The following is a 17,081-nucleotide window of genomic DNA, read 5'->3' as shown; positions in this document are numbered from 1 at the left end:
CACTAGTAAACCAGTAGGCGGCGCCTGGCCTGCTGTTCAGTGAGTGGCCTGGCCTGGCCTGCAAAAAAATAAATAAAAAAATAAATAAATAAATAAATAATAATATATATATATATATATATATATATATATATATATATATATATATATATATATATATATATATATATATATATATATATATGAAAAAAAAAAAAAAAAAAAAAAAATATATATATATATATATATATATATATATATATATATATATATATATATATATATATATATATATATATATATATTTTTTTTTTTGCAGGCCAGGCCAGGCCAAGCCACCGGGCATTTGCCCGACGTGCCCGATTATGCAGTCCGCCCCTGGTTGGACCCGTCTGAATGAGGTTTATCCTGTGTAGCCTGTGTAGGCTAATGCAACTCACTCACTGTTCTCTAACGTTACCCCAACACTTTATCGTTCATATCTCACGATCACTGCAGTTTAAAGGGAGAGAGCGCTTTGGAGCAGCTACTAGCCTTTGGACCCATAATTGTGTGAAAATGCCTTAGACGGATTAGTAGGCTATGACCACGGGCCATGGACACAAACTTGCCATGGGCCCTACGCCCCTACCTGTACACACACACAAACCAGCTGGGTTGATGTGAGTAAGATTGAGAATCACTGATAATGATGGTAAGTCTTTAGTTTTCCAAAAAATGCAGCTTTCAGGAGCTGGGAGCTCAAGTTAAAGTAGTGAGTGTTTCTTTGAAATAAATATCCAGAAGGGGGGATTAAACTGGCTTCAAAAGGAAAAAATAGATTTTATTTTGAGAGATGTAAGAAACTTCAACAGGTCCATATTAGCATGTTGGGCATGTGATCTGGGCTCCTCTCATGCTCAGAAATGTGGTGTGGATGCTTCCAGTCGGAAAAACTCCACAAATGCACAAATTTTTGGCCCAAATGTTCCAGTTGATGGTGAATATAACATCCATTATCATGGTGCTACTTGTCCATTAGGCAACCGACTTTGCAACATGTAATTTGTTAACGACCTGACCCAACCTCCCTACCATGGCAGTGGCATCAGTAGCGCTGTCTTCTTGGCTGCTAACATTAGCAGCGGTGCCACTGGTGCTAGCAGTAGCTTCCAAGTCATCCTGATGAAGCAGTGCTGTATAGCACCGGTAGAAACTACGCCATCACCTTCAACAGGCTTTTTGGTGAAACATTTTGAAATAGATGGTATTTGCTGTACCACGCGGCATCTTTAGTTTCCTTTTCCTAATATGTAGCTTAAGCTTTGCGCCTCCGCTCAGTGCTTTCTTCATGTTGTCTTGATTAAAGACCATCATACATGTTGTCTCGTTGTTGTTGTTGTTGTTGTTGTTTCTAATGAATGTCATATCATGTTTGACATGCGCTTGACTGTCATTACGACATTAACGTAACACATCAGTATTTGACAGTACGCAATTTAATCAACATATATGCAGTTTAATCAGCTAATTTGCAGAACATTCAAACAATTTCATAATAACACAATACATTTTCAAAATCACATTTATTTAAAAAAAAAAGCCCATGGGGAAAAAGGGCCCTCATTGGCTCAGGGCCCTGGACACTTTCCCACTTTGCCCATGCGGCAGTCTTTATCCGTCTATGACTTCCTGCCACAGCCAGCCAGAATGACAAAAGTATTACAAAATTAACTGACCACCCCATTTAAAGCCCCAATATGTAACTTATTTTACATAACAGCTTTTTAACCATTTTTATGGTACAGTGACTTCTATCCACCTTATTTTTGGCGGCCATTTTGCCTTACGTTAACTATGGGTTATATTTCCGGTGTAACCAATTTAGATAACCCCCCAGCCCCCGACAAAAACGTCTATGAGGATTTTACCCTTTTACAGCAGAGCCATTCTGCTCTACAGCCGTGTCGTTCGGGTGCTGGGATAACGTAATGCATTGTGGGTAGTCGGCTACTAACTGTGGCTAATGTTAGCGGCTAGCTAGCTATGTTACATGGCAGTAAAACGCTACCAAATTGATTTAACTTTTAACCATTTCGAGTAACACACATTTCGAGTTTCCATACGGACCTCTGTCATTCCCACACCGCCCTCCGAAGGCCTGTTCCTGCACTACGGGCTGTGTATCGGAGCCTGTCAAGTTGCCTGGAACTTTCCTGCACAGCTAAACTAACAGGGGGCTTTTATTTTATAGGAAGTAAAACATGTTTGCTTGCTAACTTACAGTAGCTGTGCGATTAGCCACTTCTCTCGCTAAAACTGAGACAAGAACATTTGGGGATATTTGGAGCTATTGCTATTTTTCCCCTAGTGACTCAGTTATAAACACTGCAGAAAGGGAGTAGAGAGTACGAGCAGAAACAGTAAAATAAGGCTGATATCATAAATGTACAAACTGAGAAGTAGCATTTATTAACATTATAGCATCTGTAAGGGGGCACAGTTTCCCCAAATAGAAAAAAACTACATCATTTAATGTTCATGTTCTGTCAAATAACAGGAACATTCATTATTTAGAATCATTCTCCCTTTTTTCCTCCCCAAAATGTTTAGTGCTGGTGAAAGAGGTACTTGGCTGAAAACGTGTAAAAGGGTGTACATTGGTAAAAATAGTTTGAGAACCACTGAGAGACCATGGGAAAGTCTCCTCTGACAGGGATCAGATCTCCTCTGACAGGGATCACATTAGACTGTTTTGCTTTCAAATTAGCCATCACAACAAAAGGAAGTCCATTTGAACTTTGCTCAAACAAACTTGGAGACCTGGAAGGCTGTTTTGACGTGACATCTTTTGCTCCGGAAGGGAGTTTTCCATTCATTTTCTCCATAGACATAAAAAAAAAAACTTATATAAGGCTGGAACAAAGTCAACCCGAAACCTACTGAATTGTGAGTGACTATAAAACATTTCAGTTGGATCAAAAATAAAAAAAATAACATCTGGGGAAAAACAAATTTTCACTTCAATTTACAGGTCCGGTACCATGTAACTACATGAACTACAGCGGAATAGATTCACTTCAATTTACAGGTCCGGAACCATGTAACTATGAACTACAGTTGAATAGATTCACTCCATTTTACAGGTCCGGTACCTTGTAACTATGAACTACAGTTGAATAGACTCATTCCATTTTACAGGTCCGGTACCATGTAACTACATATGAACTACAGTTGAATAGATTCCCTTCAATTTACAGGTTCGGTACCATGTAACTCCATGAACTACATTTGAATAGAGATCGCTTCATTTTACAGATACCATATAACTACATATGAACACAAATGTTATTGTATAACTATTGGTGCAATTACTGTGTACTTACTTTGGTGTTCATGTCTAATTACAAATAGTTCATACGTTGTTAAGGACCTGTAAAATCAAGGGTTACCGGAAAGTGTTTTCTGCTGGGCCATAACTCAAGTGAGAAGTACATCCATTTTCCCATTCACTTCCATACAATCAGACTTCTTTTGTAGTCTGTGAGTCTGCAGGCCATTCAAACGAATGCATGTTTAAGTTTCTTCTACATTGGCTTCACAAATGGAGGTTCTGACTGCTTTATTTGCTTTAGTGGTCCTGACAGGGATGACCTGGAGCCTGCCAACAGATGATTGGACACCTTAGAATATAATCAAATAGAATAGAATATAATAGAATAGAATAGAATGTGTCAGGCAGATGGATGCATCACAGCAGGCATGCAAAACACAATTTGATGTTCTACTGCTATCTAGTGGTAACATTTTCAAACCTCTCTCTCTCTCTGTCTCTCTCTGTCTCTCTCTGTCTCTCTCTCTCTCTCTCTCTCTCTCTCTCTCTCTCTATATATATATATATATATATATATATATATATATATATATATATATATATATATATATACACACACATATATAATAGATTATATATAACCTTTTAAAAAAGGAAGGAAGAAAAACATTGTCAGCAGAGTTAATCAACATTTTCTCATTCTCAAGTCATCAATCTATTTCACCCCAACCCCTCAACCTATCACATTTATCTCAGGTCTCGTGCTTTGCAGGTGCACAAGACAAGTGCAAGGGAAAACTATACTTTGCATCAACCTCAAGTCTTCTTTTCATGCATCAAGTCAAGTCTCAAGTCTTCTCTTCATGCATCAAGTCAAGTCTCAAGTCTCCTCTTCATGCATCAAGTCAAGTCTCAAGTCTCCTCTTCCTGTATGAAGTCAAGTCTCAAGTTTTCTCTTCCTGTATGAAGTCAAGTCTCAAGTCTTCTCTTCCTGTATCAAGTCAAGTCTTAGGTCTTCTCTTCATGCATCAAGTCTCAAGTATTCTCTTCATGCATCAAGTCAAGTCTCAAGTCTTCTCTTCATGCATCAAGTCAAGTCTCAAGTCTTCTCTTCATGCATCAAGTCAAGTCTCAAGTCTCCTCTTCCTGTATGAAGTCAAGTCTCAAGTTTTCTCTTCCTGTATGAAGTCAAGTCTCAAGTCTTCTCTTCCTGTATCAAGTCAAGTCTTAGGTCTTCTCTTCATGCATCAAGTCTCAAGTATTCTCTTCATGCATCAAGTCAAGTCTTAGGTCTTCTCTTCATGCATCAAGCAGGCCCGTAGCCAGGGTTTGAGAAATACCGAGGTCATTTTAGCGTGGCGTGGGGGGCCCAGGGGGGGCTGTGCCCCCCCAGATAGAAAATTTTGTCCATTTGAAAGTAAAATGCTTCAATCTGGTGCACTTTGAGAGCAAAATGAAGAGGCTAGATCTATAAAGAACTACATACATCATGTTAGATTAATATCCTCTTTACTGTGCTGTTGCTTTAAAATGATACAAAAAATAAATGTCTCCCCATATGATATAATTTATATTCTGCATACAGGTCACATGGCAGAATACTGCTCAATTAAATACAATGGCCCATCTACACAAACATCACTTACAGGGGAGTTACTTACCCATTCACTTCAATAGAACTCTCCCCAAAGTCTAGCCCCAATCTAGCCTCAATGCAAAATCTGAATGTTGTGAGTTATCTCTCTTCCTTCTATAGCACACAGAGAGGAAGCAAATTGTTGCATTTCCGATCATGGTGTCCTCAATGGTAGCTACGGGCCTGGCATCAAGTCAAGTCTCAAGTCTTCTCTTCATGCATCAAGTCAAGTCTCAAGTTGTCTCTTCATGCATCAAATCAAGTCTCAAGTCTTCTCTTCATGCATCAAGTCTCAAGTCTTCTCTTCATGCATCAAGTCAAGTCACAAGTCTTCTCTTCATGTATCAAGTCAAGTCAAGTCTTAAGTCTTCACTTCATGCATCAAGTCAAGTCTCAAGTCTTCTCTTCATGCATCAAGTCAAGTCTTAGGTCTTCTCTTCATGCATCAAGTCAGGTATCAAGTCTTCTCTTCATGCATCAAGTCAAGCCTTAGGTCTTCTCTTCATGCATCAAGTCAAGTCTCAAGTCTTCTCTTCATGCATCAAGTCAAGTCTCAAGTCTTCTCTTCCTGCATCAAGTCAAGTCACAAGTCTTCTCTTCATGCATCAAGTCTCAAGTATTCTCTTCCTGCATCAAGTTAAGTCTCAAGTCTTCTCTTCCTACATCAAGTCAAGTCTCAAGGCTTCTCTTCGTGCATCAAGTCAAGACTCAAGTCTTATCTTCATGCATCAAGTCAAGTCTTAGGTCTTCTCTTCATGCATCAAGTCAAGTCTTAAAGTCGAACTGAACCTGTTCGTCACGTGCATAATGAGTCCGTTTCAGACTGAAAACATAGTTTGTCTAAGATGACAGGTTGGGAGGCGGGTCATAGTATCATGTCGATGATTTTATTTGCTGAGAGAGAGAGAGTCACAGGAGAAGGACGCTCGCACGCACGTCGCACCTTTTTGCTTGTAAAGTGAAAACGTATTAATATAGAGCCGAACTCTCTTGATATAGAGCGGAACTCTCTATTTTATTTTTTGTTTTATAGTGTTTAAACCGTTTAAACCCACATCACCCTCCTTGCTAGGCGAAGAGGCTAGTACCAGCCCCGACTAGGCAAACTGCTAGCGGGTAGCAGTTTTGGTTTTATTGTTTTATTTTAATTATGAAAGTGTTTTGATATGCTGTTGATTTCTTTATTATTATTATTATTTTTTTCTCTTTGTGTGCTATGCATTGCTTTGCTGCTTGTCTTTCAATGATTTTTTGTAAAGCACCTTGGATTGCCTTTGTGTGTGAAAGGTGCTATAAATAAATTTGACTTGACTTGACTTGACTTGATGATTTTATTTGACAATTCTGGGGACTGGATTGGGCTTTGGCCAATCCTGGCGTCGTCGGCCTGGAATCTCCGAAGTGCAACCCCTGACAACCAAGCTCTCGGATGCGCGCGCCATTATCGCTGCTGTTAAATACGATATCCCTGGAATGCGCGTTTTAATGAGCTGCATTTCTTTGCATTCTTAGAGATTATAGTTTTTGTTTTTTGTTCATGTTTCTAACAATTGGCCAAGTTAGTAGTTAGTTTATGGGATAGGAATTCTGCCAGATGACAGGCACTAGGCGCCATTTTCTACTTCATTTGGAAGAGAAAATTATCCAGAAATGAAGATTTGATTGACAGCTGCATGTCGTGATATGATTGGTTGAAATGGGGTAGAAATTTGATAGTACTAAGTGACGTCAGCAAACTGTACATTACTGTTATCAGTGAAATCTTGAAAAATGAACTTTTGATGTGAAAAAGTGTGAAAAACTAAATAAATTAGATTGTTGTGATTTTGTTTGCATACATTATTAAATAGGTGCACTGCATACCCAGGTATTGAACTAAAAGAAAAGAAAAGTCATTTTTGGGTTCAGCTCGACTTTAAGTCTTCTCTTCGTGCATCAAGTCAAGTCTCAAGTCTTTTTGTCCTGCATCAAGTCAAGTCACAAGTCTTCTCTTCATGCATCAAGTCAAGACTCAAGTCTCCTCTTCATGCATCAAGTCAAGTCTCAAGTCTTCTCTTCATGTAGCCTATCAAGTCAAGTCTAGTCTTCTCTTCCTGTATCAAGTCAAGTCTCAAGTCTTCTCTTCATGCATCATCAAGTCTCAAGTCTTCTCTTCATGTATCAAGTCAAGTATATATATATATATATATATATATATATATATATATTGTAACGTGTTTGGGTAATCCAGGTATTACCCGTAATGTGATGTGCAACATCAGTGTCTCAACGGTAGCTAGGAACTAATGTATGTGGGTGTGTTCCTAGGGGAAACGGGGTATATAGGACCAGCGGCCGCTGTGCCGGGGGGAGTCAAGATATGGAGTGAGCGAGACCGGTTGTTATGTGTAGAGCTAGCGGTGTGAAGCTAGCTGCTAGGAGCTAACGAAGCCTGTGAATAAAGACCCTGTACCAACTACAACTCTCCGTTCCTTGGCGTACCACAGATACGCTACATTGGTGTCAGCAAGTGAAGCGGTAGCGCCTCTGATTCGGTCGAGAGGGGAGAGAGTGAGGAGGAACAGCGGAGAAAAGTTTGAAGATCAAAGGCTTGAGCGACCTAGCGGTAGCGAGCTAGCTGTGTGAGCTAGCTGCTACGAGCGCCACGTGTGATGGCGCGTATAGAAGAAAGCCTGTCGGTGAACGGGAGAGAAGAGGGGCTGACGACAGAGATCAGCTCGATGCTGGCGGGCATGGAAGCCCGTGTGTTGAAAGAAGTCAGACGGCTGTTGGAGACGATACCAGCCTGGGCAGAGGGACTTATGGAGCTGCTACGAGAGGTCGCGCAGCACGGAGAGAAGCGGACGGAGGAGCCACAAAATAGACTGTGTTGGAGCTGTGGAGAACCGGGCCACGTGGCGAGGTGGTGCCGAGGCGAGCCCGGGAGACGGACCGGGTATGCGGGACAACGACATGGACAGCAGGGAGCCTGCTGGGCATGCGGCGCGATGGGACATTTAGCCAGAGAATGTCAAGAAGCTGTCGGGGATTGGAGGACAGCGAGAGAGGAGAGACAGGTGAGGCTTTGTTGGGCTTGCCAGTCGCCTGGACATTTGGCTGGAGACTGCACTAAGAGTGTGAACGCTGGAGGAGACACACAGCCGGGGGAGCAGCCCAAGCAACAAGCAGTGGAGCAGCCTGAGCAACAAGCGGCGGAGCAGCGGAGCAGTATAGAGCCGATTGTTCTGGGCAGGAGAGTGACTGTTGAGCCGGCCCAGGCTAGCTGCTCTGCATGCCAGCCAGTGGTGGGGGAGATCGCCATCAGCGACGAGACCATCAGGATAATGGGAATCGTTTTGAACAGCCAGAGGGAAGTGAGCGACATCACCTGCAATGCTGTTACAGTGGGGGGAGCGGCGCTCGTGTCCCCGGGGGAGCGAGAGGGGTCAACGCTGGAGGAGCCGGCCCAGCCAAGCCGCTACACAACCCCCACGGCTGCACTGCAGAAAGTCGAGGTGGAGATCGACGCCGATGGTGTCCGCCCTGCTGTCCTCAACACGCCGCCCCCTGGGGGAGCGGGACGGGAGGACGAGCGAGTGCAAGCGGTGGAGCCGACAGACGAGGAGAGGCACATCACGCATGTCAACGGGGGTGAGTGGAGACGCAGACAGATGGAGGATGCGGATATCGGTCCGGTGTATGCGTGGGTAGCGGCCGGACGCCGGCCCCCTGTGGAGGAGATTCACACATGTTCCGGGCCCACGAGGGGACTGTGGAACACGGGGGGAAGACCGAGGAGAGTCACCCTGCGGAGGGCTAACCCCACTGGGGTTTGAGCAGGACTAATGTGCTTCAGATGGGACAGAAGCTTTAAAAGGGGGGATGGAAATAGTGGTTGAAGTGAAGTGGGATAATGTGAGTAAGAAAAAGGTTTAAATGAAGGTAATGGAAAAAGAATGATGTGAAGATGAGTGTAAAGAGAAAAGAGGGAATGTAAATGTTGGGGCTTGTGATAAGTGAAATGTTGGGGAAAAGGGTGCTAATGGGAAGTAACTAAATGATTGGAATGGGAATGTGAATTGAAATGTGGGTTGAATTTAAGGAATGGGAAAAGAGGGAAGAAATGAAAAGAAATGCAAATGGTGGTGGTGGAACGGAAATTGAAAGTGTGCTGAAAAATAAGAGACAAATTGGGGGAATACAAAATGTTGTGGGGTGGTGTGTTTTGGTACAGGGGGATATGTGTGGGTTGTGGGTGTCGACGTGGGCGTCGAGCTAATGTTGGGTGAGGAGTATGTAACGTGTTTGGGTAATCCAGGTATTACCCGTAATGTGATGTGCAACATCAGTGTCTCAACGGTAGCTAGGAACTAATGTATGTGGGTGTGTTCCTAGGGGAAACGGGGTATATAGGACCAGCGGCCGCTGTGCCGGGGGGAGTCAAGATATGGAGTGAGCGAGACCGGTTGTTATGTGTAGAGCTAGCGGTGTGAAGCTAGCTGCTAGGAGCTAACGAAGCCTGTGAATAAAGACCCTGTACCAACTACAACTCTCCGTTCCTTGGCGTACCACAGATACGCTACAATATTGTAGCGTTCCTGATATTTCATGAGGCAGAGGCTTCTTGCTGGTACAGGTTCTTTATTCACAGTTATTCATATTCACAACTCTCCGCTGTTGTCATGCTCATAGATAGCAGCTTCCCCCTAGGCAGTGCGCGGAGACTGCCTGCACATGCTCAGTCTCCGTCCGGAAGTCGTCCCACAGCATAGTGCTCCCCAACATAACACTCCCCCACACAGTTCCTATCTGTAGTGGAGACACTACCATTGCTCACCACTATGTGTGTACTGCTGATTCGCTACATACTCCCCGCCCAACAATAAGGTCAACGCCCACGTTGACACCACATCACACCTCCCCTGTACCAACACTCCCAGCATCTTTTTTTCTTTTTAACAGTTCTTTGTTTTTTAACCACATCTTTATATTTCCATCTCAGGCTTTTCCCACATCTCCTCCCCACAATATCTCATGCCATACACATCATCCACTTTTCATTATAACACTTCCAACCACCATCTCCTCCTTATATATATATATATATATATATATTTTTTTTTTTTTTTTTTTTTTTTAGTACAACTCGAAGTTGCTCAAATGTCCTGGAGCCCTTGGCTCTCTCCGTGGCCGTGTTAGTCTCTGTGAACCTGCCGGTGGGCCTGACCCCACCTGCAGTGTCTCTGGTGCTTCAAGTCTCTGAGTGGGGCCCGCCCGGTCATGGCCGGACGCCCCTCTCTGTGGAAACCGATTCCTTCTTTCACTCTGTCTAAGTGAAACCGCTGGGCGGCCGAGATCTGGGGGAAGGGTGCACCCCCCCCGGTATGGGGCCAACCTGTCCCTGTGGAGTACCTTCTTGCCACCAAGTGGCATCTGCACCCGGTACACCACCTCCCCCATTCTCTCCATCACCCTGCATGGGCCTGTCCAGTGACAGTCCAGTTTAGGGCTACGCCCTTTTTTTCTCCGGGGTGTGTACACCCATACCAACTCCCCCCCCTGGAAATGGTTTCCCTTTGCCCTCACATCATAGTTCCTTTTTTGTCTCATGCCCGCTTTCTCTAGCTGGGTCCGAGCGAAGTTGTGAGCGGACTCTAATCGATCTTGTAGCCTCCTGGCATACTCTCTCCCCGGGGGAGCGTCCGGTGCATCCGGTGGCTTGCCGAACGCCATTTCTGCTGGTGTCCGCAGTTCTCGACCTAACATGAGCAGGGCGGGTGTGCAGGAGGTGGACTCGTGTGTTGCGGATCTGTAGGCCATGAGGATGAGAGGCAGGTGCGTGTCCCAGTCCCTCTGGTGCTCCTCCGTGAGGATGGCCAACTGCTTTTTCAGTGTCCTATTGAATCTTTCTACTAGGCCATCGCTCTGGGGGTGCAATGCTGTGGTCCGTGTCTTTCTAATGTTCAGTTTCTCGCACATGGTGGCGAACACTCGTGACTCGAAGTTTCTTCCTTGGTCACTGTGTAGGGTCTCTGGTGCTCCGAACCTACTGAACATGCCTGTGACTAGTGCGTCGACCACCGTCCCCGCCTCCTGGTCGGGCAGCGCGTATGCCTCTGGCCATTTTGTAAAGTAGTCCATAGCTACTAGGACGTATCGATTTCCACTCTCTGAGCGTGGAAACGGCCCCATCACGTCTACCCCTACCCTCTCCATGGGGGCTCCTGCTGCTAGCTGTTGGAGCGGGGCGCGAGACTGGTCTAATGGCCCTTTGTACGCCGCGCAGAGGTCGCAGCGCCAACAGAAGTCCTGTACGTCTCTCCTCATCCTCCCCCAATAAAAGCCTTGTCTGATGCGACGGAGGGTTTTGCTCACCCCAAAGTGGCCCGCCCCTACTGTCCCATGGCAACTCCTGCACACCTCATCTCTCAGTGTCGTTGGCACTACTTTTCGCCACTTGTTTTCTCCCGTTGCTGGCTCTTTCCAGCACTTCATCAGCACTCCTCTGTTCAATCTCAGGGTGTCAAACCCTGCCCACAGCCCTTTGGTTGTGTCGGTGGCCCCCGCCACCTCCTCCCATTGCGGCTTCTGGCCCGCTTCTACCCACTGCAGCACTGGTGACAGCTCCCTGTCGTTTTCCTGGTGGCCCTTCCAATCTGCTGCTTCTGCCATCCGCAGTGTCTTGCACACTGGCCCATCTCCCGTGTGGTTAGGGCAGATTCTAGCGTCTTCTTGGAGCTCCCTCTCTCTCCCCTCTCTCTTCTCACAGTACACACACCCCCTTTCCGCGCAGGGTCGTCGTGACAGGGCATCCGCATTTACGTGGTGTCTCCCTGCTCTGTGCTCTATGGTGAAGTTATAGTCCGCCATTCTCTCTAACCAGCGGCACACCTGTCCCTCCGGCTCCCGGAAGGACCACAACCACTGCAGCGCTGAGTGGTCGGTCCGTATGGTGAACTGAGGCTGTCCCAGGAGGTAGTATCTAAAGTGTCTCAGTGCTTCTACGACTGCTAGGAGCTCCCGGCGTGTGACGCAGTAGTTTCTTTCTGTCTTATCAAACGTCTTACTGAAATACCCCACCACCTGCTCCCCCTCCGGCCCTGCCTGGGACAGCACGGCCCCCATACCTCCATTGCTGGCATCAGTGTCTAATAGGAACGGCAGTGCGGGGTCTGGTGCTCTAAGCACGGGGGTCTTGGTCAGCGCTTTCTTGAGGGTTTCGAACGCTAGGTGGCATTTTGCTGTCCAGTCGAAGTCTGTGTTCTTTTCTTTAAGCCGGAACAGTGGCTCTGCGATGTCAGAAAATCCTTTTACAAACTTCCTGTAGTAGGATGCTAACCCTACGAAGCTCTCGAGTTCACTTTTGTCTCTGGGGGTGGGCCATTCTGAGACTGCCCGTGTTTTTTCCTCTAGAGTGCGGATGCCCCCCTCGCCGATGCCATGTCCCAAGAACTCTACCCTCTTCTTCAGGAAGTGGCACTTATCTGGGTGTAGCTTTAGACCCGCCGCTGCTATTTTCTGTAGGACTTTTCGTAATGCTCCCACCGCTGCCTGAAACGAGCCCCCGTGTGTCAAGATGTCATCTAAGTATACGACGCATTCTGTTTGGGGAATGTCCCCCAGCAGTTTCTCCATTAACCGCTCGAACGTTGCGGGTGCGTTACACAGCCCGAAACTGAGTACTCGAAACTGCCACAGTCCTCTCTCGGTACGGAAGGCGGTCTTTGGCTTGGCATCGTCGCAGAGGGGCACCTGCCAGTACCCACTGCGGAGGTCTAGGGAGGAGAACCAGGCTGACTCCCCCACTATGTCTAGTAGCTCCTCGATGACGGGCATCGGGTACGCGTCTTTTTTTGTCACTTTGTTCAGCCCTCTATAGTCTACGCAAAATCGCATCTTTGCGCTATTTTTCTTTTTTACCAACACTACTCCCGATGCCCATGGGCTCTCTGACGGCTCGATGATCCCTGCCCTCAGCATGTTTTCTACAGCTTCGTTCGCTATATCTCTTCTTGCTGCTGGAATTCGACGGGGATATGATCTGATGGGCTGCGCCCCTTCAGTGTCTATTTGGTGTTCTACCAGGTGAGTGCAGCCTAGTTCATCGTCCGTCATCGCGAAAATGTCTTTGTACTCTTCTAGTACTCTCCACAGTTCGTCGCTCTGTTGTGGTTCTAACCCCTCGCTCTGACGTTGGTGTAGTGTCCTGAGCATTTCTAACCTCTCTGTCTCTCCCTCTGCCTGTTGCATTGGCTGAGGGCAAGTGTTTGGAGGTGGGCTAGGGGCGTGGTTTTGGGGGGGGGTTGGGTCTGCTAGGTGGGGTTCATGCTCTACGGTGACGCGGTACACGGTGATGTTGTTAACGTTAGGCCGTTCCCTTGGAACGGTGGGCGGTTGGCTCATTTGGACTACCGTTCCTTCTGCAAATGTCAATGTGCTTCTTCCTAGGTCTACTGTGCATTTGTTCATCGTTAAGTAGTCTTCCCCCAGGATGCAAGGCCCCGCCATTTCTACCACCCACACCGGAAAGTCCACTGTCTGTCCCCCCACTGTTATCATTACGTGTCCCCTCCCCCTCATTGGCATTAACTCACCGGACACTGTTCTTAGCAGCTGTGCTGCTGGCTGCTCCAGGCGCGTCCCCTCGGGCATCATGTTGACGTTCACCAGCGTCGCCGTACACCCCGTGTCCACCAGGGCGGCGCAGTATCTCCCTTGTAGGTAGGCTGGAACATGGCATCGGTTCATCGCGCGCGGCCCGCTCTGCATGTTGACAGCTCCGGCGATGTCGTCTACTTCGGGGCACGGCGGAGCCCCACCTCTCTGTTGCTGTCGGTGGGCTCCCTCCTGCGACGCTGTGGCTACGGGGACTGTGGCATCGTAGACCCGTCTCGCCCCATCTGGACGGGCCCCGTACCGTTTCCCTGGTTCCACGTTCTCCGGCGGCAGTCTGCTTCCCGATGACCGGGACGCCCACATCCCCAGCAGATCATGCTCCCTCTAGCCCAGCTGTTGTTCCGCTGGGTGGGCTGTCGAGCGGGGTTGGGCTGCAGGGTCGCTCTGCGGAGCAGTTGTTCTTTGAGTTGTTGTACTGACTCGGACAGTTCTTTCACCATGTTGCCTTGTTCTGCCAAAGCCGTCTTCCACGCTGGCTCTTCTTGTATCGGGCTTTCCGCTGCCATTCTCACTACGGGGACAGCTCTCCCCTCTTCGCTGTTCATGGTCCAGCCCTCTACTGTCTCTCTTTCAAACGCCAGCTCTAGCGCTATTTCTAATGTCTTTGGCCGTTGCAGCATTACTTGCTCTCGTAGCCCTCGCGGCGCGATAGCCTGGACGAAGTAGTTTCGGGCTAGCTCGTCCAGTGCTTCTGGCGGCAGCCGGCTGTATACACGCCGGCTGAGGATCTCAATGTCTGTGGCTAGCGCCCGCAGCGACTCCCCTGGTCGTCTACGCCTGTTACACAGTTCTGCGACCATAATGCCTTCTTCTTTGCATCGTCCGAAACGCCTCCTCAGGGCCGCCATTACCACGTCTAAGTCTTTGGTGTCTGCCATTGCTGCTACACATGTTATAGCTTCACCCTCGAGTGACATTACCAGATGACTGGCTCTCTCTCCCCTCGACCAGCCATTCATTTCCGCTGCTACGTTGAACATTGTGCAATATGGCTCCCATTCGCCTTTACCGTTGAATTTTGGCGGGGTGATTTCCTTTCTTCCTCGCCGCCCGCCGTCCTTCGTCTCCTCGACCCGTGTCTCGTCTTTGTCTCCGGTTCTCCGGCTAGCTTCACCGGGCCGTGGCACAGCCTCCATTGCTACAGCGGTGTTGTCAACCCGCTCGATCTTCACTCTCACCGGCCTCGGCTCTTCCGCTCTCTCCGCCGCCTCGTTAGCCCGTCTGCTAGCCTCTTTGAGCCGCGGGGTAGCTTCCGTGGCTACGGGGATATCGCCGTTTAGTTCGGATTTTATCATCACAAACCCCAGGCTTGCTGCTGCTATCCCCGCCTGGATCTCTGTGGTAGCGGCCGCGTCTACCCCGTCTTCTTTCTCCTCGGGTGCTTGGTAGTCCGCCCCGGCTCTTTCTCTTCCCGCCTCCCGCTTGAGTCTTTGCTTCTCTCTCTTCAGGAACTTGTTAACCATTTTTGCCGATTCTGGAGGTAATTCACCGTTTTAAACTTCTGACGCCAATGTAGCGTTCCTGATATTTCATGAGGCAGAGGCTTCTTGCTGGTACAGGTTCTTTATTCACAGTTATTCATATTCACAACTCTCCGCTGTTGTCATGCTCATAGATAGCAGCTTCCCCCTAGGCAGTGCGCGGAGACTGCCTGCACATGCTCAGTCTCCGTCCGGAAGTCGTCCCACAGCATAGTGCTCCCCAACATAACACTCCCCCACACAGTTCCTATCTGTAGTGGAGACACTACCATTGCTCACCACTATGTGTGTACTGCTGATTCGCTACAATATATATATATATATATATATATATATATATATATATATAGTTGTGTTTTCCTGAAACTTCATTTGGATAAAATCATCCTAACTTTTTTATGAAGAGTCATGGAATAAGAGTGTGGGATTATTATCCCTCTTTCAAATGTTATGTTCTCCCTCTTTCTTCTCCATCCATCCATCTCCCTCTCTACCTCTCGCTCTCTCTCAATTTCAATTCAAATAGCTTTATTGGCATGAACAAAAGCAAGTTGTTGCCAAAAGCCGTTTACAGAAGATTCACATTACATAAATAGGCTACATACTGTAGGTGTCAGAATCTGATATGCCATATGCCGGTCCTTACAGTAAAACAACCATTAGATAGGCTACATCCACACAGTCTCTTTCTCTCTCTCTCTCTCTCTCTCTCTCTGTCTGTCTCTCTCTCTCACTCTCTCTCTCTCTCTCTCTCTCTCTCTCTCTCTCTCTCTCTCTCTCTCTCGCTCCCTCTCTCTCTCTCTGCATCCTTCCATCTCCATCTCTCCGGCCGACTGCGCCCAGATTCCGCTCTAGGGTTTTCGGATATGTTTTACCCCCCCCCCCCCTTCTTCTTCTTCCATTCTTCTTGTTACATGGAGGCTATGGCAGGCTAGCCTAGATGTTTTGGTTGGGCAATTCTCCCGTGCCTGTGCAGAGAGAGAACAGCCTGGTTGGATGGGTCGATGTTTCAGAAGGACAGTCCGACCTCCCCGCAGTTTCCTCCCTCACTGCCTCAGCATCAACATCCCTGGCTCTCCGCCTGGAGGAGGACCGAGCAGCACACAGCACCAAGCCCGGGACGGGTTAGGGTGCTCTGTCCGCGGGAGACAAACCCCTCTCGTATCGGCGGTGACCGAGCTGCTTTCTCGGTATCAAGACTCAGTAAGTTGCCGGTGGAAAAAAAAATGCGCCATTTACTGCTATCCTAAAACGTGTTGTGTGCTGTTTGACAGGGTGCTAAAACGCTCACATCTGTCAGTGAACAGTGAACACATCAAGGACCCTTTAGCCTACATTAGAGCCACGTGTACGACCCCCCTATGTGATGAGATTTTCTCTGACCCAGAATATTTGTAGCCTGTGTGATGTGATTGTCCACCAGAACTCCATGCCTGTCTGTAGGGTAGAAAAAGGCCTACAGACATACAGCCATAATGCTACATTCTATAACTGAAATATGGTGAAGTTGAGCAATTATTTATCAGTTTGCTGGTGACCCCCTGGAAGTAGCCCTGGTGGTCCCAGGACCCCACGTTGAGAACCTGGTCTGGCACGCACCTCTAGAGTATTCGTTTTTGTCCATCGCCTGTTTTATCCGCTCATCTGCGGTGAAATTCTAAAAAGGCTGCAGTGCCGTCCTGGTCTGCGGACCCAGCACGCACGCGCACGCACGCACGTATAACACTTGTTCTATCTAGTGTTCTCTAGAGAGAGAGTGGCGTCAGCGGATGACCAGAATGCGAGACTCATTAGCCAATGAACAGCCAGGAATGGGTCTCGCACTCTTGCGTTACTTTTGCATGTTAAAATAAAGCTGATAATGTACAATTTGATTAAAAAAAAAGAAAAAAACTTTCAAAGGACAAACTGTCCATTTTGCTGCAACTCGACGGTGCTGCTTAATCCAGGACCTTACTTCCTGGAACTCTTGAGAGTAGGCCTAAAACACTGGTCCATTGGAGTGAATGAAGATGTC

The sequence above is a fragment of the Poromitra crassiceps genome, assembly GCF_964638095.1.
Source record: "Poromitra crassiceps genome assembly, contig: HAP1_SCAFFOLD_1072, whole genome shotgun sequence".
In the NCBI taxonomy this organism is placed as follows: Eukaryota; Metazoa; Chordata; class Actinopteri; order Beryciformes; family Melamphaidae; genus Poromitra; species Poromitra crassiceps.
Note: the sequence above shows the minus strand (reverse complement) of the source record.